This window comes from Arachis ipaensis, chromosome B8, assembly GCF_059453495.1.
Source record: "Arachis ipaensis isolate K30076 ecotype BB chromosome B8, ASM5945349v1, whole genome shotgun sequence".
Taxonomy (NCBI): domain Eukaryota; kingdom Viridiplantae; phylum Streptophyta; class Magnoliopsida; order Fabales; family Fabaceae; genus Arachis; species Arachis ipaensis.
Window position 1 is genome coordinate 100,707,113 of NC_142443.1, and position 26,369 is coordinate 100,733,481.

General features: G+C 38.9%; 3 non-coding genes across 3 annotated transcripts; 1 reads left to right on the forward strand and 2 right to left on the reverse strand.

The window, feature by feature from the left end:
* Positions 1-104, reverse strand: LOC148549014 (small nucleolar RNA R71). Its single transcript, XR_015898083.1, has one exon. It is a non-coding gene; the product is annotated as a small nucleolar RNA R71 (small nucleolar RNA).
* A 7,364-nt stretch (positions 105-7,468) lies between these two features.
* LOC148549015 (small nucleolar RNA R71) lies at positions 7,469-7,576 on the forward strand. The gene has a single exon (XR_015898341.1). It is a non-coding gene; the product is annotated as a small nucleolar RNA R71 (small nucleolar RNA).
* Positions 7,577-24,635: 17,059 nt separating this feature from the next.
* On the reverse strand, positions 24,636-24,743 carry LOC148549016 (small nucleolar RNA R71). Its single transcript, XR_015898956.1, has one exon. It is a non-coding gene; the product is annotated as a small nucleolar RNA R71 (small nucleolar RNA).
* Between the last annotated feature and the right edge of the window lie 1,626 nt (positions 24,744-26,369).

The window sequence follows — 26,369 nt, forward strand, 5'->3', positions numbered from 1 at the left end:
AGGCTGAAAGCTGAGGTTCAAACCTTCAGGCAATAGGATGGTGAGACTCTGTATGAAGCATGGGAGAGGTTCAAAGACTTAACAAGGAGGTGTCCACCTGACATGTTCAACGAATGGGTCCAGCTGCACATTTTCTATGAAGGGCTCTGAACCACTCATCAATTGATGACAGGCTCTCTAAGATTGAAGCCTTACTTGAAGGAATATGCCAAGAGATTCAAGAAAATAAGGTGTTCAAAGAGGAGGTGCGAGCCAATATTAAGAACCAGGGAGAAACCATTAGGAAGATGGAATTCCAGGTGGGATATTTAGCTGAGAAGATTCCCAAACCTACTGATAGCTTCCCAAGTGACACTGAGAAAAACCCCAAGGGAGAAGCAAACAAAGTAAGATGGGAAGATTGTAAAATGGTCACTACAAGTGATCAAGAGATTGAAGACAAGCAAGGCAAAGTGTGCAAACAACCTGAAGACAACTCAACAAAGGAGGAGGATAGAGATCATAAAGAACCAGAAATCTCACAATAAGAGCTGCTGAAGCTCTATGCACCATTCCCTCAACTGCTCAATGGTGCTGTGGGAAAAAGAATATACTCAAGGTTCCTAGACTTGTTTGCATCTCTGCATGTGAACATACCATTCATCAAGGCAATTCAACAAATGCCTACATTCATCAAGTATATGAAGGAACTTCTTCCCAGGAAAAGCTCACTCAAGGGAGGGCAGACTATAGTGATGAACAAGGAATGTAGTGCCCTTATTCAAGCTGAGTTGCCTACAAAAAGAAGAGACCCAGGAAGTTTTCATATCCCTTGTGCCATAGGTGAAAATATGTTCGACAGAGCACTATGCGATTTAGGGGCCAGCATCAACTTACTGCCCTTATCCCTGGTGAAGAGGCTGCAGATCAATGAGATAATGCCTACAGATGTCATTATCAGACTGGCTGACTGGTGCACGAAATTGTGATCTCCAGGATCAAACAAATCCTGGTAATGGCTCCAAAGCTTGGTGCTCTGATCTTAATTCATAATTGTCACAACTTCGATACAACTAACCAGCAAGTGCACTGGGTCGTCCAAGTAATACCTTACGTGAGTAAGGGTCGAATCCCACGGAGATTGTTGGTATGAAGCAAGCTATGGTCACCTTGTAAATCTCAGTCAGGCAGATATAAAGTGATAATGGTATTTTCGAATATTATATAATAAAATAGGGATAGAAATACTTATGTAAATCATTGGTAGGAATTTCAGATAAGCGAATGGAGATGCTTTTCGTTCCTCTGAACCTCTGCTTTCCTGCTATCTTCATCCAATCAGTCTTACTCCTTTCCATGGCTGGCTTTATGCAAGGGCATCACCGTTGTCAGTGGCTACATCCCCTCCTCTCAGTGAATAATATGCTCACGCACCCTGTCACGGCACGGCTATTCATCTGTCGGTTCCCGATCATGCTGGAATAGGATTCACCCTCCTTTTGCGTCTGTCACTAACGCCCAGCACTCGCGAGTTTGAAGCTCGTCACAGTCATTCAATCATTGAATCCTACTCAGAATACCACAGACAAGGTTTAGACCTTCCGGATTCTCTTGAATGCTGCCATCATTCTAGCTTACGCCACGAAGATTCTGGTTAGGAGATCTAAGAGATATTCATTCTAGCTTTATTTCATGTAGAACGGAGGTGTTTGTCAGGCACGTGTTCGTAGGGGAGATGGTGATGAGCGTCACACATAATCATCACCTTCATCACGTTCTTGGGTGCGAATGGATATCTTAGAAGAGAAATAAGAAGAATTGAATAGAAAACAGTAGTACTTTGCATTAATCTTTGAGGAACAGCAGAGCTCCACACCTTAATCTATGGAGTGTAGAAACTCTACCGTTGAAAATACATAAGTGAAGGTCCAGGCATGGCCGAGATGGCCAGCCCCCTAAAACGTGATCAATAGTCTCCTAAGATGAACAATAGATTAAAACTGAGACCAAAGATGCCTAATACAATAGTAAAAGGTCCTATTTATAATAAACTAGCTACTAGGGTTTACATGAGTAAGTAATTGATGCATAAATCCACTTTCGGGGCCCACTTGGTGTGTGTTTGGGCTGAGCTTAAGTGTAGCACGTGCAGAGGCCATTTTTGGAGTTGAACGCCACTTTCTGTGCCAGTTTGGGCGTTCAACTTTGGTTTTGGATCCTTTTCTGGCGCTGGACGCCAGATTTGGGCAGAAGGCTGGCGTTGAAGGCCAGTTTATGTCGTCAATTATTGGCCAAAGTATGGATTATTATATATTGCTGGAAAGCCCTGGATGTCTACTTTCCAACGCAATTGGAAGCGCGCCATTTCGAGTTCTGTAGCTCCAGAAAATTCACTTTGAGTGCAGGGAGGTCAGAATCCAACAGCATCAGCAGTCCTTCTTCAACCTTTGAATCTGATTTTTGCTCAAGTCCCTCAATTTCAGCTAGAAAATACCTGAAATCACAGAAAAATACACAAACTCATAGTAAAGTCCAGAAATGTGAATTTAACATAAAAACTAATGAAAACATCCCTAAAAGTAACTAGATCCTACTAAAAACATACTAAAAACAATGTCAAAAAGCGTATAAATTATCCGCTCATCACAACACCAAACTTAAATTGTTGCTTGTCCCCAAGCAACTGAAAATCAAATAGGATAAAAAGAAGAGAATATACTATAAATTCCAAACTATCAATGAAACATAGCTTCAATCATATGAGCGGGACTTATAGCTTTTTGCCTCTAGAATAGTTTTGGCATCTCACTTCATCCATTGAGGTTCAGAATGATTGGCATCTATAGGAACTTCAGATTTCGAATAGTGTTATTGACTCTCCTAGTTCAGTATGATGATTCTTGAACACAGCTTCTTTATGAGTCTTGGCCGTGGCCCTAAGCACTTTGTTTTCCAGTATTACCACCGGATACATAAATGCCACAGACACATAATTGGGTGAACCTTTTCAGATTGTGACTCAGCTTTGCTAAAGTCCCCAATTAGAGGTGTCCAGGGTTCTTAAGCACACTCTTCTTTTGCTTTGGACCTGGACTTTAACCGCTCAGTCTCAAGTTTTCACTTGACACCTACACGCCACAAGCACATGGTTAGGGACAGCTTGGTTTAGCCGCTTAGACCAGGATTTTATTCCTTTAGGCCCTCCTATCCACTGATGCTCAAAGCCTTGGGATCCTTTTTATTTGCTCTTGCCTTTTGGTTTTAAGGGTTATTGGCTTTTTCTGCTTGCTTTTTCTTTTTCTCTTTTTTTTTTCACCCATTTTTTTTTCTGCAAGCTTTGTTCTTTGCTGCTTTTTCTTGCTTCAAGAATCATTTTTATGATTTTTCAGATTATCAAATAACATGTCTCCTAGTCATCATTCTTTCAAGAGCCAACATATTTAACATTCTTAAACAACAACTTCAAAAGACATATGCACTGTTCAAGCATACATTCAGAAAACAAGAAGCATTGTCACCACATCAATATAATTAAACTAAGTTCAAGGATAAATTCGAAACTCATGTACTTCTTGTTCTTTTGAATTAAAACATTTTTCATTTAAGAGAGGTGATGGATTCATAGGACATTCATATCTTTAAGACAAAGTTACTAACTACTAATGATCATGTAATGAAGGCACAAACATAGATAAGCACATAATACAGATAACGAAAAACAGAGAAAGCAAGAACAAGGAATGAATCCACCTTAGTGATGGTGGCGTTTCCTTCTTGAGGAACCAATGATGTCCTTGAGCTCTTCTATGTCTCTTCCTTGTCCTTGTTGCTCCTCCCTCATTGCTTTTTGATCTTCTCTTATTTCATGAAGCATGATGGAGTGCTCTTGATGTTCCACCCTTAGTTGTCCCATATTGGAACTCAATTCTCCTAGGGAGGTGTTGATTTGCTCCCAATAATTTTGTGGAGGAAAGTGCATTTGAGGCATCTCCGGGATCTCATGGAAATGAGCTTCTTGCGCCTCTTGAGCTCCATGATTGGGCTCTCTTGCTTGCTCCATCTTTTTCTTAGTGATGGGCTTGTCCTCTTTAATGAGGATATCTCCCTCTATGTAAATTCCAGTTGAATTGCATAGGTGGCAAATGAGGTGAGGAAAGGCCAACCTTGCCATGGTGGAGGACTTGTCAGCCACCTTGTAGAGTTCTTGAGGTATAATCTCATGAACTTCCACCTCTTCTCCAATCATGATGCTATGGATCATGATGGCCCGGTCTATAGTAACTTCAGACCGGTTGCTAGTGGGAATGATTGAGCATTGAATAAACTCCAACCATCCTCTAGCTATAGGCTTGAGGTCCAATCTTCTTAGTTGAACCGGCTTGCCTTTGGAGTCAATCTTCCATTGAGCTCCTTCTACACATATGTCCATAAGGACTTGGTCTAACCTTTGATCAAAGTTGACTCTCCTTGTGTAGGGGCGTGCGTTCTCTTCCATGTATGGCAAGTTGAACGCCAACCTCACATTCTCCGGACTAAAATCTAAGTATTTCCCCCGAACCATTGTAACATAGTTCTTTGGATCCGGGTTCTTACTTTGATCATGGTTCTTGGTGATCCATGCATTGGCATAGAACTCTTGAACCATTAGGATGCCGACTTGTTGGATGGGATTTGTTAGAACTTCCCAACCTCTTCTTTGAATTTCATGTCGGATCTCCGGATACTCATTTCTTTTGAGTTTGAAAGGGACCTCAGGGATCACCTTCTTCTTGGCCACAACATCATAGAAGTGGTCTTGATGGGCTTTGGAGATGAATCTTTCCATCTCCCATGACTCGGATGTGGAAGCTTTTGTCTTCCCTTTCCCTCTTCTAGAGGATTCTCCGGTCTTGGGTGCCATCAATGGTAATGGAAAAACAAAAAAGCTATGCTTTTACCACACCAAACTTAGAATATTGCTCGCCCTCGAGCAATAAACAAAAGAATAGAAGAAGAAGAAGAAGAAATATGGAGAGGGAGAGGGAGATGTGGTTTCGGCCAAGAGGAGTGTAGAGGGGTGTGTTGTGTGAATTTGATGAAGAATGGAGGGCTTTATATAGGAAGGGAAGGGGGGGTTAAGGTTCGGCCATATGGGTGGGTTTGGGTGGGAAATTGGTTTTGAATTTTGAAGGTAGGTTGAGTTTATGAGGTAGGTTTATTGGGAAGAGTGGGTGGATGTGAGTGGTGAAGGTTTAGTGGGGAAGAGAGATTGAGGTGATTGGTGTGGGGTTTTTAGGGAAGAGTGTTTATGGGGTTGTGTGAAAGAGAGTGGTGAGAAGAAGTGAGTGGAGGTAGGTGGGGATCCTGTGGGGTCCACAGATCCTGAGGTGTTCAAAGAATTACATCCCTGCACCCCTTAGGCATGTAAAAATGCCTTTGTACCCAACTCTGGGCGTTCAGCGCCAGGTTGGTGGCCATTTTGTGCGTTCAACGCCCATCTGTGTGCCATTTCTGGCGTTGAACGCCAGAACCATGCCTGTTCTGGCGTTCAGCGCCCAGAAGCTGCCCATTTTGGGCGTTCAGCGCCAGAACCATGCTCTGTTCTGGCGCTGAACGCCAGACAGATGCTCCTCCAGGGTGTGATTTTTCTTCTGCTATTTTTTTTTTCCGTTTTCAATTTTTATATTTATTTTGTGACTCCACATGATCATGAACCTAAGAAAACATGAAAAACAATAAAAATAAGAATTAGATAAACATTGGGTTGCCTCCCAACAAGCGCTTTTTTAATGTCAATAGCTTGACAGTGGGCTCTCATGGAGCCTCACAGATGTGCAGAGCTTTGTTGAGACTCTCCAACACTAAACTTAGAGTTTGGATATGGGAGTTCAACACCAAACTTAGAGTTTGGTTGTGGCCTCCCAACACCAAACTTAGAGTTTGACTGTGGGGGCTCTGGTTGACTCTGCTTTGAGAGAAGCTTTTCAAGCTTCCTCTCCATGGTTGCAGAGGGAGATCCTTGAGTTTTGAATACAAGGGAGTTCTCATTCCATTGAAGGACTATTTCACCTCTGTCAACATCAATCACATCTCTTGCTGTGGCCAGGAAAGGTCTTCCTAGGATGATGGATTCATCCTCTTCCTTTCCAGTATCCAGGACTATGAAATCAGCAGGGATGTAAAGGCCCTCAACCTTTACTAACACGTCCTCTACTTGTCCATAAGCCTGTCTTCTTGAGCTGTCTGCCATCTCTAGTGAGATTTTAGCAGCTTGCACCCCATAGATTCCCAGTTTCTCTATTACAGAGAGGGGCATGAGGTTTATACCTGAACCAAGGTCACACAGAGCCTTAAAGATCATGGTGCCTATGGTACAGGGTATTATGAACTTTCCAGGATCCTGTCTCTTCTGAGGCAATGTCAGTTGATCCAGATCACTTAGTTCATTGATGAACAAGGGAGGTTCAACTTCCCAAGCATCAATGCCAAATAATTTGGCATTCAGCTTCATGATTGCACCAAGAAACTTGGCAGTTTGCTCTTCAGTAACATCCTCATTCTCTTCAGAAGAGGAATACTCATCAGAGCTCATGAAGGGCATAAGGAGGTTCAATGGAATCTCTATGGTCTCTAGATGAGCCTCAGAGTCCTTTGGTTCCTCAGAGGGAAGCCCCTTATTGATCACTGGACGTCCCAGGAGGTCTTCCTCCTTGGGATTCACGTCCTCTCCTCTCCTCACAGGTTCGGCCATGGCGCTTATGTCAATGGCCTTGCACTCTCCTTTTGGATTCTCTTCTGTATTGCTTGGGAGAGTACTAGGAGGGATTTCAGTGATCCTTTTACTCAGCTGGCCCACTTGTGCTTCCAGATTTCTAATGGAAGACCTTGTTTCATTCATGAAACTTACAGTTGCCTTAGATAGATCAGAGACTAGATTTGCTAAATTAGAAGCATTTTGTTCAGAGTTCTCTGTCTGTTGCTGAGTTGATGATGGAAAAGGTTTGCTATTGCTAAACCTGTTTCTTCCACCATTATTAAAGCCTTGTTGGGGCTTTTGATCCTTCCATGAGAAATTTGGATGATTTCTCCATGTTGAGTTATAGGTGTTTCCATAAGGTTCACCTAAGTAATTTACCTCTGCTATTGCAGGGTTCTCAGGATCATAAGCTTCTTCTTCAGAAGATGCCTCTTGAGTACTGTTGGATGCAGCTTGCATTCCATGCAGACTCTGAGAAATTATATTGACTTGCTGAGTCAATATTTTATTCTGAGCCAATATGGCATTCAGAGTATCAACCTCAAGAACTCCCTTCTTCATAGGCGTCCCATTACTCACAGGATTCCTTTCAGAAGTGTACATGAACTGGTTATTAGCAACCATGTCAATGAGTTCTTGAGCTTCTGCAGGCGTTTTCTTTAGGTGAATGGATCCACCTGCAGAAGTGTCCAGTGACATCTTTGATAGCTCAGAAAAACCATCATAGAATATATCCAGGATGGTCCATTCTGAAAGCATGTCAGAAAGACACTTTTTGGTCAACTGTTTGTATCTTTCCCAAGCTTCATAGAGGGATTCACCTTCTTTCTGTCTGAAGGTTTGAACATCAGCTCTAAGCTTGCTCAGCTTTTGAGGAGGAAAGTACTTGGCTAAGAAAGCCGTGACCAGCTTATCCCAAGAGTTCAGGCTGTCTTTGGGTTGAGAATCCAACCATAATCTAGCTCTGTCTCTTACAGCAAAAGGGAAAAGCATGAGCCTGTAGACTTCAGGATTTACTCCCTTAGTCTTAACAGTATCACATATCTGCAAGAATTCAGTTAAGAACTGAAAAGGATCTTCAGATGGAAGTCCATGAAACTTGCAGTTCTGCTGCATCAGAGAAACTAATTGAGGTTTCAGCTCAAAGTTGTTTGCTCCAATGGCAGGAATGGAGATGCTTCTTTCATGTAAATTGGAATTAGGTGCAGTAAAGTCACCAAGCATCTTCCTTACATTATCATTATTTTTGGCTGCCATCTCCTCTGCCTGTTCGAAAATTTCTGAAAGGTTATCTCTGGATTGTTGTATTTTAGCTTCTCTTAATTTTCTCTTCAGAGTCCTTTCAGGTTCTGGATCTGCTTCCACAAGAATGTTCTTGTCCTTGCTCCTGCTCATATGACAAAGAAGAAGGCACAGAAAAAATAATAATAATAATAGAGATCCTTTATACCACAGTATAGGGATCCCTTTGTGAGTGGAAGAAAAGAGGGAGAGACAAAGAATGTGATGTAAAGGAAGAAACACAATTGTACGGATGGAAGAGATGTGAGATGAGATGTTAGGATATGAATGAATAAATAGAATAGAATGGGGGAGGGATAATTTTCGAAAATTATTTTGAAAAAGAGTTAGTGATTTTTGAAAAATGGTTTTTGAAAAATGTTAGAAATTTTCGAAAAAGTTTTTTTTTTTAAATTTAAAAATAAAAATAATTAGTTAATAAAAAAGAAATTTTTGAAAAAGAGGGGAGATATTTTCGAAAATTAGAGAGAGAGAGAGTTAGTTAGGTAGTTTTGAAAAAGTTAAGAAACAAACAAAAAGTTAGTTAGTTAGTTGAAACAATTTTTGAAAAGATAAGAAGTTAGGAATTTAGAAAAGATATTTTGAAAAGATATTTTTGAAAAAGATAAGATAAGAAGATATTTTTGAAAAGATATGATTGAAATTAGTTTTGAAAAAGATTTGATTTTTAAAATCACAATTAATGACTTGATTCATAAGAAATCACAAGATATGATTCTAGAACTTAAAGTTTGAATCTTTCTTAACAAGCAAGTAACAAACTTCAAATTTTTGAATCAAAACATTAATTGATTATGTTATTTTCGAAAATTATGATATAAAATAAGAAAAAGGTTTTTGAAAATTATTTTGTTGGAATTTTCGAAAATAACTAAGAATTTTGAAAAAGATTTGATTTTTGAAAAAGATTTTGAAAAAGATAAGATTTTCAAATTGAAAATTTGATTTGACTCATGAGAAACAACTTGATTTTAAAAATTTTTGAAAAAGTCAATCCAAATTTTCGAATTTGATGAGAGAAAAAGGGAAAGATATTTTTTTGATTTTTGAAATTTTTTTTGAAAAACATGAAAAATATGCAATGCATGAAATTTTTAGATCAAAACAATGAATGCATGCAAGAATGCTATGAATGTCAAGATGAACACCAAGAACACTTTGAATGTCATGGTGAACATCAAGAACATATTTTTGAAAAATTTTTAATGCAAAGAAAACATGCAAGACACCAAACTTAGAATTCTTTAATGCTTACGCACTAAGAATTCAAGAATGCATATGAAAAACAACATACAACACAAAACAAAAAATCATCAAGATCAAACAAGAGGACTTACCAAGAACAACTTGAAGATCATGAAGAACACTATGAATGCATGAAATTTTCGAAAAATGCAAGATGCATATGCAAGTGACACCAAACTTATGATATGACTCAAGACTCAAACAAGAACACAAAAATATTTTTTATTTTTATGCTTTTCTAATTTTTTTGGATTTTTTCGAAAATTATATGAAAAAGAAAAAAATAAGGATTCCAAAATTTTTAATATGAATTCCAGGAATCTTGCATTCTTAGTCTAAAGCTTCAGTCCAGGAATTAGACATGGCTCACTAGCCAGCCAAGCTTTCAAAGAAAGCTCCAGTCCAAAACACTAGACATGGCCGATGGCCAGCCAAGCTTCAGCAGGTGATCATGGATCAGCAGCAGGTGGATGAGCAACAACTAAGTTGCTCTTGATAACAAATTGCAAGCCTCAGTCCAAATGAATTTAGACATGGCTTTACAGCCAGCCAGGCTTCACATGCTTCATGAAACACTAGAATTCATTCTTAAAAATTTTGAATAAAATTTTTGAAAACATTTTTATTTTTTTTTCAAAAACAGATGAGAAAATTTTAGAAATATTTTTGAAAATATTTTTGAAAAGAAAACGAAAAGAAAATTACCTAATCTGAGCAACAAGATGAACCGTCAGTTGTCCAAACTCAAACAATCCCCGGCAACGGCGCCAAAAACTTGGTGCACGAAATTGTGATCTCCAGGCTCAAACAAATCCTGGTAATGGCTCCAAAGCTTGGTGCTCTGATCTTAATTCATAATTGTCACAACTTCGATACAACTAACCAGCAAGTGCACTGGGTCGTCCAAGTAATACCTTACGTGAGTAAGGGTCGAATCCCACGGAGATTGTTGGTATGATGCAAGCTATGGTCACCTTGTAAATCTCAGTCAGGCAGATATAAAGTGATAATGGTGTTTTCGAATATTATATAATAAAATAGGGATAGAAATACTTATGTAAATCATTGGTAGGAATTTCAGATAAGCGAATGGAGATGCTTTTCGTTCCTCTGAACCTCTGCTTTCCTGCTATCTTCATCCAATCAGTCTTACTCCTTTCAATGGCTGGCTTTATGCAAGGGCATCACCGTTGTCAGTGGCTACATCCCCTCCTCTCAGTGAATAATATGCTCACGCACCCTGTCACGGCACGGCTATTCATCTGTCGGTTCCCGATCATGCTGGAATAGGATTCACCCTCCTTTTGCGTCTGTCACTAACGCCCAGCACTCGCGAGTTTGAAGCTCGTCACAGTCATTCAATCATTGAATCCTACTCAGAATACCACAGACAAGGTTTAGACCTTCCGGATTCTCTTGAATGCCGCCATCATTCTAGCTTACGCCACGAAGATTCTGGTTAGGAGATCTAAGAGATATTCATTCTAGCTTTATTTCATGTAGAACGGAGGTGTTTGTCAGGCACGTGTTCGTAGGGGAGATGGTGATGAGCGTCACACATAATCATCACCTTCATCACGTTCTTGGGTGCGAATGGATATCTTAGAAGAGAAATAAGAAGAATTGAATAGAAAACAGTAGTACTTTGCATTAATCTTTGAGGAACAGCAGAGCTCCACACCTTAATCTATGGAGTGTAGAAACTCTACCGTTGAAAATACATAAGTGAAGGTCCAGGCATGGCCGAGATAGCCAGCCCCCTAAAACGTGATCAATAGTCTCCTAAGATGAACAATAGATTAAAACTGAGACCAAAGATGCCTAATACAATAGTAAAAGGTCCTATTTATAATAAACTAGCTACTAGGGTTTACATGAGTAAGTAATTGATGCATAAATCCACTTTCGGGGCCCACTTGGTGTGTGTTTGGGCTGAGCTTAAGTGTAGCACGTGTAGAGGCCATTTGTGGAGTTGAACCCCACTTTCTGTGCCAGTTTGGGCGTTCAACTCTGGTTTTGGATCCTTTTCTGGCGCTGGACGCCAGATTTGGGCAGAAGGCTGGCGTTGAACGCCAGTTTACGTCGTCAATTCTTAGCTAAAGTATGGACTATTATATATTGCTGGAAAGCCCTGGATGTCTACTTTCCAACGCAATTGGAAGCGCGCCATTTCGAGTTCTGTAGCTCCAGAAAATCAACTTTGAGTGCAGGGAGGTCAGAATCCAACAGCATCAGCAGTCCTTCTTCAACCTCTGAATCTGATTTTTGCTCAAGTCCCTCAATTTCAGCCAGAAAATACCTGAAATCACAGAAAAACACACAAACTCATAGTAAAGTCCAGAAATGTGAATTTAACATAAAAACTAATGAAAACATCCCTAAAAGTAACTAGATCCTACTAAAAACATACTAAAAACAATGTCAAAAAGCGTATAAATTATCCGCTCATCACTGACAAAACTCAAAAGCAAGCAATAGGAGTGGTGGAAAATGTGTTGCTAAAGGTTGGGAAGTACTTTCTCCTAACAGACTTTGTCATTCTGGACATGGAAGAAAGTCACACTCACCCAATCATATTGGGAAGACCATTTCTAGCTACGGCTAGAGCACTTATCGATGTAGAAAAAGGGGAGCTAATATTGAGAATCCATGATGAACGACTCAGCTTCAATATTTTCAAACTCTCACAAGAAACAGATCGAGAGGACAAGGAACTAAGCACAAATGATAATGAGACACTGAAGGAGGAAACAAGCACTGAAGCACAGCCAGTTCATTCTGAGATCCTCTTAACTGACAAACAAGGAAAATAACAATTGCCACAGCTCAAGGAAAAGTTGGAGGAACCTAAACCTCTAGAGACAGGTGAAGACAGCACCACTGCTCCCTTAGAAAAAGAGGTCACCAAGGGGAAGGCAACCTCAAAAGAAACAATGAAGAAGGTACCGAGAGGGTGGAAGAACAAGAAGATCCCCACGGAAGACTTCTCTCCAGGAGATAGAGTTGTCTCAGCCTACTTCCCGGATATTCCCCCTAATCTCCCTACTGTGCCATCTCAATTACCCAAGGTCTTCACTATCAACAGAGTTCTTTCCCTGGAACATGTGGAGATTATTGATCCAACCAATGGATACAAATCCACAGCAAGAGGGGAGGACTTTAAGCACTACCAACCACCATGATGAAGGAAAAACGTCAAGCTAGTGACGCTAAAGAAGCGCTCCATGGGAGGCAACCCATGTTTTATATGCTTTCAGATGATAATGAATAAGTCAATCTTTATGAGCTTCAATCCAAACTTAGCAAACAATTGGTGAAAATCTTCTTATGCAGAATATAGTGAGGAACAAGTTTGGTGTTCAAAGCAAACCAAGTTGCATGCTAGTCTTGGGAGCTTTGAACACAAAACCTTCATCACAGTGCTTCAAACTAAGTTTGGTGTCACCCCATGGTGCCACCAAAATGCATATAAGGAACCACCAATAGTTAGTTAGTTAGTTGAAATTCATAAACAAACAATCAAATCCTTTCTTTCATTTTATTCTAGCCGTAGAATTTTAATTTTCTTTATATTAATTCCCCTATTTCAAATCTTTATAGGAAAGGAAAAGAAGCATAAAAAGGGATTGATTGGACAATTAAATGGGGGAGATTTCGCCACTTAATGAAGAGCACTACACACATGTCTCAAGAGGAAACGCATGGGGAAACGCTGCCATGCAACATTGGAGAAAGAAAGCCCTTGAAGACTAAACCAATCACTCTCATTAAAGTGATGATCCTTGTCTTTCCTTCATATACAACCCCATCTGTCCATCTAGTAAACATTCATGCAATCCACACCCTTCACTCACTCATGATTTTCTTATATAAGTGAACCCTAGTGCATGCTCACTCCTCACTTCCAAATCCCCACTCTCCACACTTCTATTGGCACGCTAAACTCTTCATCACAAATTACTTTAACCAACCCACTCTTCATCTATCCGAAGCCCCAAACCCCTTCAAACAACAATTCATTCATGGCATCTTCAAGTTCTAAGAGAAGGGAGGGGAAGGAACCCATGGAAGAACACCCATATGATGAGAAGAGATTTAGAAGCTTGCATCATGCATTGCAATACGGGTGGATGGTTGATAAGGAAATCATTTATGAGCTGGGATTTCAAGTTAAGAAGACTGAATGCCCCGAAATCACAGAGAAGGTAGAAAGGAGAAGATGGGAGCTCCTCACTGACCCGGTCACTAAGGTGAATGCAAATCTCATAAGAGAATTTTATGCAAATGCAGTCAGGTATGATAAGAAAGATGAGTCATATACAAGCTTTGTAAGAGGAACAATGGTGGATTTTGGTCCCATGAGTGTAATGAGGGCATTGAAGCTACGGTCTATACCATTTGAAGAAGAAAGTTACCACTCAAGATTGGACAACAACCCCAATTATGACCAGCTTTTACTAGACCTTTGTGTACCAGGAGCTGACTGGGAAAGGGGTGCAGGAAATAAACCAAAGTTCATTAAGAGAACAGATCTCACTCCTGAAGCTAAGGGGTAGTTCGAGCTAGTGAGGAGGTCTATTCTCCCAGCTGCAAACAACTCGGAGGTGAATCTCGAGAGAGCAACAATGTTGCATTGTATACTCAAGGGAGGAGAAATCAAAGTTCACGAGATCATAGCTCAAGGAATTAGAAAGATGGCAGAGAAAAGCAACTCAAGAGGAACATTAGGTTACCCCAGCACTATTTACCGAATATGCAAGAAAGCTAGGGTGGTTTTTGAAGATGAGGACCCCGTTTGGATAAAGGAAGGCATTCCAATAACGGTCCGAAGGATGAATGCTGTAGCACTCCCCCTGCCTCAACGGAAGCAAAGAAAGAGGACAACCCCTCCAGTAGTTGAAGGACAAGTCTTAGAGGGACAAGCACCACAGACCTTGGACATGCACCAATTACAGGAAGCCATTGATGGCTTATCTAGACAATATTTGGAAAGCCAAGGAGCATAGAAAGAGCTTCAACTACAGATGATGGGGTAGCAAGATGAGTGGCAAAGGCAAATGATGGAACAGCAACTAAGCCAAGGACAACAATGGGGAGAAGCATTCAACAGGATAGAACAAAGGCAAAACGAGCAACAAGAATCCATCCAGAAGCTAATCCACATCCAAGCACATCAAGGGGCACACATACATGAGATGCATCGAAGACAAATGGAACAGGCAGAACTATTGGACGAGCAAAGGGCATTCGCAGAAGGAGTTTACATGAGTCAAACAGGACATCAGATAAATACTCAAGCCAGGCTCGGCTACTTAGTGAGACAGCTGCCAATATTGCATCCAGGAATAGCCAAGCATGATGAAATGAAGGATGAATTAGCACGAAAGGAAAGACAAAGGGTGGAAGAGAGTCATGAGTCAGTGAGGAAGGCACTTGAGGATTGGAAGCAAGCAAGATTGGCACGGATGCGAGGAAATGCAAGAGGAAACAAGGAGGACAAGCAAGGAAAAGAGCGTGCACACCCACAACAGTAAAAGGTGGTGAAGTTCCTTCTTTGTTCCATCTTTCTCTGTGTTTTAAATAAGGAAGATCTTGTATGAAACAGAACTTGCTTCCATGTTATGTTTAAACCTTTTTCAAATCATTTTATTTTTAGTTTTTGGTATTGAAGAGAGTCTATGTGCACTGGTCTTTATGTCACTGCATCATTACTTCCCTTTCTTGTAAGCTTGTCCCTTTAAATCAAATAAAAAGAGAATGATTATAGTTGTAAAAGACCAGAGTGGAGTTGATATTGTGGAAGTGCATTCATGAATCTTTGGGGTAGTCATAAGTTAGCTAAGTTGGTTCAACCACAAGGCTAGGAGGACAACTATCTATCCTAAATACTTTGCTTTGGATACACTCATGAGACTAAGTTAATAACAAGATCCTGATAAGAGAAAAGGGAAAGAACAATGGAAGTGAAAAACAAAAGAAAAAGAGTAAGCAATAAGGCTAGGCATCAATGGTTTTAATCTTGAGGCAAGTGTCTGTGGTGCTCCTGTGTGAGGGATCTACTTGGATGAATAAGCTCTTAGGGGTGCCTTATCACTTGGTAACTTGGGTTAACTAACCCGGGATTATCAGCTGAAAGTCCACTATCAAGAGTAACCCTCACTACAGAACACTTAGTAACCCAAAGAGGTGCTGGACACCAAGGTCTCAAGAAAAGAAAATAAATAAACTAAATGCCTGTAGTGTGTATGTTTGGGGGAGAGACTTGAGGGAGTAAGTCCTTAGGGGTGCTTCAACACCTAGCACCTTGAACCAACTGGTTTGGGAGTGTTGGCTGAAAGCTTATCTTAAAGAGTTGCCCCCTTACAGAGCACTTAGCCTAAATAACACAAATAACCCTTGAAATAACAATAAAAGGATCAATGAATAAAAGTCTCATGAGACATAAACAAAGTAAGTGTTTAGGGACATGATAAAGGTCTGAAAGCCAGTAATGGAATGAACCTAAGTTGCTATGCATGAAACCACCATAAAATCAGTAATATGACTTCCACAAGAATGACTCATTCCTCTGGATATTCCATTCATCATTTTCTTGTTCCAGTACTTGCTTAGGGACAAGCAAGCTTTAAGTTTGGTGTTGTGATGCTAGGGCATCTTGGCCAGTTTCACTGACCTTTTCTTTACTGTTTTTAGGTTAGTTTCATGCATTTCTTTAGGAAATAAGCTAGTTTTGGGTAAATATTCACTTATGCCTTGACTCAAGCATACATTGTGCATTTTACATGATTTCATGAGGATTTTGCATAAGTTTAGTGACAATTATTATGTTGCATTACTCATGACTTGGACTAGAGCTTTGATGCACTTTGTTGCTTGATTTCAGGACCAAAAAGAAGCAAGAAAAGGGGAGGTAACTTGCAAGATTAATGAGAAAAGTGATTGCCAATAACACTCTCAAAAAAAAAAGCCATCAATGCCCACGTTAGAGAGTCACGTTAACCAAGTTAACGTGAACTCTAACGTGGAGAAGAGAAGTTGAGCCAACGTTAGTGACACTCAACATTGTCACTAACGTTGGCAATTACTCATAAGTGGCCACGTTAGAAGCCACGTTAACCTAGTTAACGTGGCCTCTAACGTTAAAGGGGGGAAGAGAAGCCAACGTTAGTGACACTCAACATTGTCACTAACGTTGGCCTATGGTGCAAAGTACCACGTTAACTTGGTTAACGTGGGAACTAACATAGAAGATGACGAGTTGTCGACAACGTTAGTGACACTCAACATTGTCACTAACGTTGAAGCAACCACACAACCCCCAAGAGTCACGTTAACTTCCATGTTAACTTGGTTAACGTGGAAGCTAACGATGAGAAATGAAGGGTGAGCCAACGTTAGTGACACTCAACATTGTCACTAACGTTGGGATGGCTAAAAGATGGCCACGTTAGAAGCCACGTTAACCTAGTTAACGTGGACTCCAACGTGAGACCTAGGGGCACATTGGAACGTTAGTGACAATGTTGAATGTCACTAACGTTCTCAAAGGATGGCAAAGGCCACGTTAGAAGCCACGTTAACCTAGTTAACGTGAGCTTTAACGTGAAGCAAGAAGGGGCATACTGAAACGTTAGTGACAATGTTGAGTGTCACTAACGTTCTCGAAGGTTGACAAGGCAACGTTAAAAGCCACGTTAACCTAGTTAACGTGGGTTTTAACGTGAGGCAAAAGGGGTGCATTGGAACGTTAGTGACAATGTTAAGTGTCACTAACGTTCCCGAACTTGGACTTTCACTAAATGATTAACACTCCTTACGCCCTGAGCTTAAGTCTCTGCCCACTCTGCACTTTCTCTCTACAAGTAAAGCCAAGCCCAAATAAAGAAAGGAACTGCTTCAAACTCAAGATCCAAAGGCCCAAGACTTGAAGAGTGAACTAGAAGCTGAGAAGAGTAGTATATATAGGAGTAGCTTTGAATTGTAAAGGAGTTCTGGAGGCTGAAAAACCACTCTCTGTATTTTACTTTCTTTGCAATTTCTAGTTTTAGGATGTATTCTCCATCTTTGTTTTCATTTTCAAGAGCTATGAACAACTAACCCCTTTCATTGGGTTAGGGAGCTCTGTTGTAATCTGATGGATCAATACTAATTTTCATTGTTCTTCTTCTATCTTTCCTCTTGATTTTACTTGAAAGCTTTCGATCTTCATCCAATTGAGTAGTTATCTTGGAAGAGAAGCTATTCAAACTTGGATCTCTTTTGAACCTTGGAAGAGGAATGAAGAGATCAAGCTAGAAATGCTTTCTCATGCTGGACCAAATTGGGTTTGGATGGGTATGTGACTGTAACCCTCTCAATACTTGGTTTGGGAAATGCATGTGGTATAATCAGTGACCATACTTCATCTCTTCTCATGAGCAATTGACCAAGGAATTGGCTATTGATCAAGATTTGAGAGATTGAATTGCAAGGAATTGCAATTCAATCACTTAAGATTGCCAAGGAGATCAATGAATGCATTGATTGAGGAAGAGATGAATGTGAACTTGATCCGGAGAATTGCAACATCTCCTAAGCCCAATGAACTCCCCATCTCTAATCTTACCCATTCTCTTTAATTTCTGCGATTTACTTTTATGAGCAAATCCCCCATTCCCATTTATAATTCTGCAATTTATTTTCAGTCATTTACTTCCAGTCCTTTAATTCTAGCATTTACTTTTCTGTTATTTACATTCCCGCCATTTTATTTTCTGCAACTCTCAACCCAATTTCTGGATTCGCTCAACTAGAACATTCTTCTAATTAAAGTTGCTTGATCAATCAATCCCTGTGGGATTCGACCTCACTCTATTGTGAGTTTTTACTTGACGACAACTTCGGTACACTTGCCGAAGGAAGATTTGTTGATAGACAAGTTTTCCCCGCATCAACCACCCACGCGTATGCGTGGGCGACGCTTACGCGTCACATGGTTTATGCAGATTTCACGCGCACGCGTGCCCTGCGCGCGCGCGTCACGTCCCGTTTTTAATTTCCCTCCCTTTTATTCTATATTCTCTCCGTCTTTCTTCCTCCTCTCTTACTTTCTTCCTCTTCATCCCTTTAACCTCTCATCCCTCTTCACTTTCATTCTATTTTATTTAATTTATTTGCATACTTTCATCCATTGCATTTTAATTTTGCGCATATTTTTATTTTCTTTTCTAAGTCTATTATTTTTTCAATGGTGTTAAATTTTCTTATTCAATTGTTACATCTTTTCTGGTATTATTTTGGTGCTTAGTGACTTATTTTTCACTGTTGGGTAATATTATTTAAGTCAATGTTGATCTTTTCTGATACTTGTATTCCTTTTACATTGACATGAGCTTATACTATCTTGCATTACCCACACTCTCTTCCTCTTTGTTGCAATTTTTACACTATTGATATGCCGTTTGCTTCTACTGTCTTCTCTCTTGCATGTTGTAGCTACCATGTAATTGAGACCCTCATTATTTGGCATTAACCAACCCATGTTTTATTTGTTTTCTATCTTTGTTTTTGGGTTACTTTTCTTTCCTTTTTTTCTTTCAGGATGGCCACTAGGAAGGAAACCAGAAGACGTTTACATGGGAGAGACACACAAGTTCCTACGCACATTCTTTGGAGAAGAGCATCGGTTGGAGCAATCCGCCCACTTGCGCATCTCAGCATGCACCGAGGACGATGCAATCTTTAAGTGTGGGGAGGTCGATACCGATCTCCATGAGTTAGTTATTTTCTTCTCAACACCAATATATTACTTTATTTGTTAGTTCATTGTTGCATTTGCATGTTTAATTATATGTTTGTTTGGTTTTATCCATTTAGTTTCCACTTGGTTAAAGTAATGAATTTCTTTTCAAGATGCTATTTTATAATATTTCACTAATTTAAATTGAAAAAAAAAATTTGTGTTAAAACTTGTTTGAAGATTATAAATTGGAACATGAATTATAGCTAAAAAACACACAACCTATGAGATTTGAGCTTAATTACATGGTTACATTATTTAACCATAATATTTTATTCTTGTGTGTTTCCTTCTCTATAATTGCAGACTTTACTTTGTTCTATTCTATATGTCCACTATTTAGTGTATTTACATGCTTGCATATGATTGAGGCTATTACTTGTTTTTACTCACTTATCCCAAACAGCCTACCCTTTTATGTCACCCTTGTTAGCCACCTTGAGCCTTTTTATCCCCTTGTTCTATATTTTACCACATCACTAGCTTTAAGCAGAAAAATAAATTAAATACCCCAATTGAATATTTGGTTAGCTTAAGATAGTGTGTTAACTAAGTGTGGGAAAACTGTAGGTACTTGGGTTAATGAAAGTGTATAGTGTTTAAATGATAAAATATTGGGAATTCGGGTACCTACTCATGTGAAACCAGAAAAATTAAATATCCATGTGCATTGATATGTTATGGTTTACTTTTATATATAAAAAAAACACAAAAAAAAACAAAAAAAAATAAAAAAATAAAAAAATAAAAAAATATATTTCTAGCATAAATAAATAAATAAGTAATTAAATAAGGGGACAAAATTACCCCAATGTTAAGTTAATGAAAAATCAATGCATATGTAATAAAATTAAAGAAAAATTGATACATGAGTATGTAATGCAAAAGTGGGAATTTTGGGTAGTTAGGCATGATTTTAGAAGTACATAGAGTGTGTGTATAGGTGAAGAGCTTAGGTTAATTAAAGATTCATATTATAGCTCACTTGGCCATACATATATCCTCACCCTTACCTTAGCCCCATTACAACCCTGAAAAGACCTCATGATATTTGCATTGGTACATTAAATTTTTGTTGATTGGTTAAATGAAGAACAAAGTTTAGAAAGCATGACTAGAGAAGAGTAGAGTGAATTAACCCTAGACACTTGAGAGATTAGAGTGCATATACACTACCAGTGAGGGTTCAATGCTTGATTCTATGTTCCTTGCTTTCATGAGCTATCTTCTTACAAGATTACTTGTCTCTTATTTATGATTTGAATTAGTGGAATCCATCTTATATTTGTTCTTGGAGAATTTATTTACTTTCAACCAAGTAAGTAGAAACATTTTGCATATAGTTGCATTCATATAGATAGGTTGCATTTCATACATTCTACCTTTACTCCTTTATAGCTTCTCTTGAGTTTAGCATTGATGAGCGGATAATTTATACGCTTTTTGACATTGTTTTTAGCATGTTTTTAGTAGGATCTAGTTACTTTTAGGGATGTTTTCATTAGTTTTTATGTTAAATTCACATTTCTGGACTTTACTATGAGTTTGTGTATTTTTCTGTGATTTCAGGTATTTTCTGGCTGAAATTGAGGGACTTGAGCAAAAATCATATTCAGAGGTTGAAGAAGGACTACTGATGCTGTTGGATTCTGACCTCCCTGCATTCAAAGTGGATTTTCTGGAGCTACAGAACTCGAAATGGCGCGCTTCCAATTGCGTTGGAAAGTAGACATCCAGGGCTTTCCAGAAATATATAATAGTCTATACTTTGGCCAAGAATAGATGACGCAAACTGGCGTTCAACGCCAGCTCTCTGCCCAATTCTGGAGTTCAGCGCCAGAAATGGATAAAAAACCAGAGTTGAACGCCAGAAATGGATCAAAACCTGGCGTTCAACTCCACAAATGGCCTCTGCACGTGGAAAGTTAAGGCTCAGCCCAAGCACACACCAAGTGGGCCCCGGAAGTGGATTTATGCATCAATTACTTACTTATGTAAACCCTAGTGACTAGTTTATTATAAATAGGACCTTTTACTATTGTATTAGACATCCTGGATTGTATTTTGATCCTGTGATCACGCTTGAGGGCTGGCCTCTCGGCCATGCCTGGACTTTCACTTATGTATTTTTAACGGTAGAGTTTCTACACTCCATAGATTAAGGTGTGGAGCTCTGCTGTTCCTCAAAGATTAATGCAAAGTACTACTATTTTCTATTCAATTCATCTTATTTCGCTTCTAAGATATTCATTCGTACTTCAATCTGAATGTGATGAACGTGACAATCATCATCATTCCCTATGAATGCGTGCCTGACAACCACTTCCGTTCTACCTTAGACTAAATGAGTATCTCTTAGATCTCCTAACCAGAATCTTCGTGGCGTAAGCTAGAATGATGGCGGCATTCAAGAGAATCCGGAAGGTCTAAACCTTGTCTGTGGTATTCCGAGTAGGATTCAATGAATGAATGACTGTGACGAGCTCCAAACTCGCAATTGCGGGGCGTTAGTGACAGACGCAAAAGGATAGTAAATCCTATTCCAGCATGATCGAGAACCGACAGATGAATAGCCGTGCCGTGACAGGGTGCATTGATCATTTTCACTGAGAGGATAAGATGAAGCCATTGACAAGGGTGATGCCTCCAGACGATTAGCCGTGCCGTGACAGGGCATTGGATCATTTTCCTGAGAGATGACCGAAAGTAGCCGTTGACAATGGTGATGTATCACATAAAGCCAGCCATGGAAAGGAGTAAGACTGACTGGATGAAGATAGCAGGAAAGCAGGGGTTCAGAAGAACGAAAAAGCATCTCCATTCGCTTATCTGAAATTCCTACCAATGATTGACATAAGTACCTCTATCCCTATTCTATTATATTATTTTCGAAAACCCATTACTGTTTGATATCCGCCTGACTGAGATTTACAAGGTGACCATAGCTTGCTTCATACCGACAATCTCCGTGGGATTCGACCCTTACTCACGTAAGGTATTACTTGGACGACCCAGTGCACTTGCTGGTTAGTTATGCGAAGTTGTGAAGATATGTTTAGACCATGGTCCTGTGCATCCGTTTTTGGTGCCATTGCCAGGGAATCAATTTTGAACAACAATTCACAACCTGAGTAGCAATTTCGCATACCAAGTTTTTGGCGCCGTTGCCGGGGATTGTTCGAGTTTGGACAACTGACGGTTCATCTTGTTGCTCAAATTAGGTAATTTTCTTTTTGTTTTGTTTTCAAAAAAATTTTTTTTTTTCAAAAATCTTTCAAAATTTTCTTCTTTGTTTTCGAAAAATTTTTTAAAATAAAACTGTTTTCAAAAATATATTTTTCTTCAAAATTTTTAAGAATGAATTCTAGTGTTTCATGAAGCATGTTGAAGCCTGGCTGGCTGTAAAGCCATATCCAAACTCCTTTGGGATTGGTCTTCAACTAATCACCTCAGTGGAGCCATGCCCAATCCTTCTGGATAGGGTATGTCAGGCGTGTCATGTCTGAGTTACATACTAAAGCTTGGCTGGCTATTAAGCCATGCCTGACCCTTTGATTGGAGCTTTAGAGCATAAGATTCCTGGAATTCATATTAAAAAATTTTGGAATCCTTATTTTTCTTTTTCAAAATAATTTTTCGAAAAATATAAAATAAAAAAATCCAAAAAAAATTAGAAAATCATAAAAATAAAAAATATTTCATGTTTCTTGTTTGAGTCTTGAGTCATGTTATAAGTTTGGTGTCAATTGCATGTGCATCTTGCATTTTTCGAAAATTTCATGCATTCATAGTGTTCTTCATGATCTTCAAGTTGTTCTTGGTAAGTCTTCTTGTTTGATCTTGATGATTTTTTGTTTTGTGTTGTTTAGTGTTTTTCATATGCATTCTTGAATCCTTAGTGTCTAAGCATTAAAGAATTCTAAGTTTGGTGTCTTGCATGTTTTCTTTGCATTAAAAATTTTTCAAAATTGTGTTCTTGATGTTCATCATGATCTTTATAGTGTTCTTGGTGTTCATCTTGACACTCATAGCATTCTTGCATGCATTCACTGTTTTGATCTAAAAAATTCATGCATTGCATAATTTTCATGTTTTTCTCTCTCATCATAAAAATTCAAAAATCAAAAAAATATCTTTCCCTTTTTCTCTCATCAAATTCGAAAATTGGATTGACTTTTTCAAAAAAATTTTAAAATCAAGTTGTTTCTTATGAGTCAAATCAAATTTTCAATTTGAAAATCTTATCTTTTTCAAAATCCTTTTCAAAAATCAAATCTTTTTCAAATTTCTTAGTTATTTTCGAAAATTCTAAAAAATATTTTTCAAAAATCTTTTTCTTATTTTTATATCAAATTTTCGAAAATAACATAATCAATTAATGTTTTGGTTCAAAAATTTCATGTTTGTTACTTACTTGTTAAGAAAGATTCAAACTTTAAGTTCTAGAATCATATCTTGTGATTTCTTATGAATCAAGTCATTAATTGTGATTTTAAAAATCAAATCTTTTTCAAAAACTAATTTCTATCATATCTTTTCAAAAATATCTTCTCATCATATCTTTTTCAAAAATTTGATTTCAAAATATCTTTTCTAACTTCCTAACTTCCTATCTTTTCAAAATTGATTTTCAAAATTTGTTTCAACTAACTAACTAACTTTTTGTTTGTTTCTTACCCTTTTCAAAACCACCTAACTAACTCTCTCTCTCTTTAATTTTCAAAAATATTCCCCCCTTTTTCAAAATTTCTTTTTAATTAACTAATTAATTTAAATTGTGATTTTTATTTTCGAAAAAAACCACTAACCTTTTTCAAAAACTATTTTCAAAAATCACTAACTCTTTTTCAAAAATTATTTTCAAAATTTCCCCTCTCTCATCTTATTCTATTTATTTATTCATCTACTAACATCTCTCCCTCACCCACCAAAAATCCGAACCCTCTCTCTCTCTTTCTGAGTTCAGATTTTTCTCTTCTTCTTTTCTTCTACTAACAATAAGGAACCTCTTTACTGTGACATAGATGATTCCTCTTCTTTTCTTTTTCTCTCTTCTTTCTTATGAGCAGGGATAGAGAAAAAGGCATTCTTGTTGAAGCTGATCCAGAACCTAAAAAGACTCTGAAGAGAAAATTAAGAGAAGCTAAATTACAACAATCCAGAGACAACTTGATTGAAAATTTCGAACAAGTAAAGGAGATGGCAGCCGAACCCAACAACAATGCAAGGAGAATGCTTGGTGACTTTACTGCACCAAATTCCAATTTACATGGAAGAAGCATCTCCATTCCTGCCATTGGAGCAAACAACTTTGAGCTGAAACCTCAATTAGTTTCTCTGATGCAGCAGAACTGCAAGTTTCATGGACTTCCATCTGAAGATCCTTTTCAGTTCTTAACTGAATTCTTGCAGATATGTGATACTGTTAAGACTAATGGAGTAGATCCTGAAGTCTACAGGCTCATGCTTTTCCCTTTTACTGTAAGAGACAGAGCTAGAGTATGGTTGGACTCTCAACCTAAGGATAGTCTGAACTCTTGGGATAAGCTGGTCAAGGCCTTCCTAGCCAAGTTCTTTCCTCCTCAAAAGCTGAGTAAGCTTAGAGTGGATGTTCAAACCTTCAGACAAAAAGAAGGTGAATCCCTCTATGAAGCTTGGGAGAGATACAAAGGACTGACCAAAAAGTGTCCTTCTGACATGCTTTCAGAATGGACCATCCTGGATATATTCTATGATGGTCTGTCTGAGTTATCTAAGATGTCATTGGATACCTCTGCAGGTGGATCCATTCACCTGAAGAAAACGCCTGCAGAAGCTCAAGAACTCATTGACATGGTTGCAAATAACCAATTCATGTACACTTCTGAAAGGAATCCTGTGAATAATGGGACGCCTATGAAGAAGGGAGTTCTTGAAATTGATACTCTGAATGCCATATTGGCTCAGAACAAAATATTGACTCAGCAAGTCAATATGATTTCCCAGAGTCTGAATGGAATGCAAGCTGCATCCAACAACACTCAAGAGGCATCTTCTGAAGAAGAAGCTTATGATCCTGAGAACCCTGCAATAGCAGAGGTGAATTACTTAGGTGAACCTTATGGAAACACCTATAACTCATCATGGAGAAATCATCCAAATTTCTTATAGAAGGATCAAAAGCCTCAACAAGGCTTTAATAATGGTGGAAGAAACAGGTTTAGCAATAGCAAGCCTTTTCCATCATCTACTCAGCAACAGACAGAGAATTCTGAGCAGAATCCATCTAGCTTAGCAAACTTAGTCTCTGATCTATCTAAGGCCACTGTAAGTTTCATGAATGAAACAAGGTCTTCCATTAGAAATTTGGAAGCACAAGTGAGCCAGCTGAGTAAAAGGATCACTGAAATCCCTCCTAGTACTCTCCCAAGCAATACAGAAGAGAATCCAAAAGGAGAGTGCAAGGCCATTGACATAAGCACCATGGCCGAACCTGTAAGGGAAGGAGAGGACGTGAATCCCAAGGAGGAAGACCTCCTGGGACGTCCAGTGACCAATAAGGAGCTTCCCTCTGAGGAACCAAAGGACTCTGAGGCTCATCTAGAGACCATAGAGATTCCATTGAACCTCCTTATGCCCTTCATAAGCTCTGATGAGTATTCCTCTTCTGAAGAGAATGAGGATGTTACTGAAGAGCAAGCTGCCAAGTTCCTTGGTGCAATCATAAAGGTGAATGCCAAATTATTTGGTATTGATAACTGGGAAGTTGAACCTCCCTTGTTCATCAATGAACTAAGTGATCTGGATCAACTGACATTACCTCAGAAGAAACAGGATCCTGGAAAGTTCATAATATCTTGTACCATAGGCACCATGATCTTTAAGGCTCTGTGTGACCTTGGTTCAGGAATAAACCTCATGCCCCTCTCTGTAATAGAGAAACTGGGAATCTATGGGGTGCAAGCTGCTAAAATCTCATTAGAGATGGCAGACAATTTAAGAAAATAGGCTTATGGACAAGTAGAGGACGTGTTAGTAAAGGTTGAGGGCCTTTACATCCCTGCTGATTTCATAGTCCTGGACATTGGAAAGGAAGAGGATGAATCCATTATCCTAGGAAGACCTTTCCTGGCCACAGCAAGAGCTGCGATTGATGTTGACAGAGGAGAATTAGTCCTCCAAATGAATGAGGACTCCCTTGTGTTTAAAACTCAAGGATCTCTCTCTGCAACCATGGAGAGGAAGCATGAAAAGCTTCTCTCAAAGCAGAGTCAACCAAAGCCCCCACAGTCAAACTCTAAGTTTGGTGTTGGGAGGCCACAACCAAATTCTAAGTTTAGTGTTGAACTC